We start from the raw sequence: 3169 nt of genomic DNA, 5'->3' as shown, positions 1-3169 counted from the left end.
CTGGAGATGACATCACTGCAGAACATAGATTGTGAAGCATGGTGTTTATTTCTGTCAGTTGCCATGGTGCCTGAACTGTGGCATAGAAATTCTATGCTAGCAGCTCAGTTGTAGAACCCTGAGAATTCCACCCAACCAGGCTATATTGCCTGAAGGGTCCCCAGGACATGGTCAGGGAAGGAAAACAGAGAAGTGGAGTGACAGAGCCAGAACTTCACTCCTGGTGGGTGCCCTAGGGGTGGGAAAAGGAATAGAAAGAATGGGTAGGTCATGGGTCAAGGGTTCCTGAAGCCTGCATAGCCCTCTAGGGTGGCCCTTTACCTCCTGCCCCTCCTACCTATCCCTCCCTTCTATCAAAGTCTGTTTCCTTGGGAAAGGATAAAGCCAATTACTTCACACTAAGGTCCAATAGCTTTCCAGATTTTATCCCAAGGCCAGTATCTATAGAAATCTATGTCTAGCTCAAGGAATACTTGCCTGCCTGCTGGCATTTCAGGCAGGGAATGAGAAACAAATAAAGGAGGATGGAGGAGTAGTTCTGAGGCCTTAAGAAGCCACTTCCTGTGCCTGTGGTCAGGAGCACCCCTGGGTGGAGGGGAGTGTGAGAGAAAACATATGATTGATGTATGAGCCCCTGGGCAGAGGAAATGCTGGAGATCTCTTCACCCCTAAAATCCCGAGTTTTGGGGGGCTCAGAGCCTGCTTATACCAACCAGTTCATAGCTCAGATTGGATTTGGTGGGAACCAGGTAAGAGGGGTTTCTATTCTGGGAACAGATGACAACTGGCTTTAGAGATGGTATCTGTCACAACACCAGTACATAGATAAGGAAACTGAGACCCCAAAAAAGAGAAGGACTTGCCCAAATTTTCTCCTCACATCAGTAGCAGAAACAGAACCAGGACAAAACCCAGGGCTCTCTTTGGATCACAGCCTCTGATCTAATGGAAACCAAAATATGCTGAGCACTTATTCCCACCAGCAGGCGCAATAAAGATCAGCCATACATGCTGGCATTCCAAAAGCCCCTTGTTGGACCAGAAGGCTCAGAACAGATGGCAAGGTCCCACCCCAACAGCAGCAGAGCTGCCCATGCCCTCACATCACCTATGGAGTAGCCGAGCCTCTGATTTCTGGAGAGGTGAGGCTTGGCAAAGCGGGGATTAGCCCTACTTCAGTTCGTCTGGGGCCATGGGCAGTGCTGCTTCCACACCCCATCCTCGTCAGCTTTTCCTGGAGGAAGCTGTGAGCTTACTGGGCTAGAGCCCTGATGGCCTCATGCCAATAGGGGCCAGATGTGGGGCCGGGAGCTCCACCTTCTTGGTCTTGGTGGGGAGGGAGGATGGGGGAGGAGTTTCCTGGTATTTCAACCCAGGGAGCCTTCCTTCCACTCCCCCCCACCCACTACCACCTGCATTGCTCCTGGCTGTCATCCTTGTGCACAGCTCTCTTGGAAAAACTGAGCCATTCTACACCCCTGCTTCTGCTCTGAATGCAGAAGCTCCCTTCCTTCCAGCTTTCACAGAGACTAGCTAACCCCTAGAGACAGACGTTGGTCCTCTCCAAAGCTTCTGTTCTGTCTCCCATACACCTGCCCCTTCGAGCCCAAGGTAAGGGTCCCTTGTCTCCTCAGTACCCACCAGGCAGTGTCTACTCCCTGTCAAAAGTGAGCTGAAAGCTCATGGCTCCTGAACACTGGATTTGCCTTCATGTCATCCACCCCATCTCCACTCTGGTCAGCTTGCTGTCTCCCTTTCCAGAGATCATTTCAAGCATGGCTCATCCCCTCTTCATGCCTGGTCCTCCCTCCAGCCCCTGTTCCACCTCCTCCTCAGCTAAGAAAAGGGAGGCCTCTCCCTGCCACACCATCAGAACCACCTGCTTCCACCATCACCTGCTCTCACTTCCTTCTGGGGCTGGGAAGGACCCTCTAAGACTCTCACCTCCTCTGCCTCCTCAAGAACATTTGCTCTCCATGGTTCCTCTCTCCGCTTTAACCCCTCATCGGGCCCCTTCTTAGCTCACTCTACATATCCTACATTCTTCCATCTATCACAGACCATGTCCCTGTCCCCGCACACCTCTCCATCACTACCTAGATCCCTCCAGTTCACAGCATTTCCCTGTTGTCTGTCCACACCTCCCTTTCATGCTTCGACTCTCCACAGGCTGGCTTCAGACTTCAACTATGATCTGCATGTGGAAGTTGCAACCAATGGACACTTTCACCCTCACCCAATTAACCTCTCAGCAGTACTGGACCAAACTGACTAACCATTCTCCCCTCCTTGTAGCACCTTCTCCTGGTTCTAAGATTTCTGGACTTCCTTCCATGTCCCCATGTGCCTTCACAAGCTTTCTTCCTGGCTCTTCTTCCTCAACCAACCTTTCAATGTTGGCACATGCTTATTAATTACAAAGGGAAAACAGTAGCTTTATAGAGAGAATCCTGGCAGGTAGCACATCAACCAAGTAACATACGTTAACATCATCCACAATGAGACAGAGAGGTGTTGTGTGCCTCCAGAAAGGGTGCACTGAGAACACAGCATCTCTTCTGGGCTGTCCCCACCAAAGATACATAACCTGAACCTAATTATGTAGAAACCAGATAAACTCAAATCAAGATTCACTTTACAAAATAACATTTCTGAAATGTCATGAAAGACAAAGAAACACTGAAGAACTTTTCCAGATTAATAAAAACTCCAGAGATATAACAACTAAGTGCAACATAGGAGCCAGAATTTTCCTTTTGTGGACAAAAGGGGTCACATGCTTACCTGACAAGCTCAGGGAAGGCCTGCGTGGTGGTCTTGCAAACTCAGAGACCTAAAGTAACCACAAAGGATGGTCTGAAATTAAACTTTAACTAAAAGCAGTTATGGTGGATAGTTACGTCCCAGGCTGGTATCTTCACTGACAAGGTCAACCTTTACCTTAATTGAGCCTATCTGTCTTTTTGCATCTGTAATAACATACCCTTGAGATGTCTGGGTAACTTGTAACTTCCCTTTTTCCGGACCCCTTGGGGCACAACCTAATGTGCCTGGGCACCAGGACAGATACCACAAATTCCTGCATTGTTATCATGTTAATTGTTCCTGCACCCACCTAAGTATGTGTCTATCATTTTACTTTTTATCCAATCCCAGAGGTTTCCTCCCC

This window comes from Myotis brandtii, unplaced genomic scaffold (genome assembly GCF_000412655.1).
Source record: "Myotis brandtii unplaced genomic scaffold, ASM41265v1 scaffold838, whole genome shotgun sequence".
NCBI classification, from domain to species: domain Eukaryota; kingdom Metazoa; phylum Chordata; class Mammalia; order Chiroptera; family Vespertilionidae; genus Myotis; species Myotis brandtii.
The sequence above is the reverse complement of the archived record's forward strand: the minus strand, read 5'-3'. Positions refer to the sequence as shown.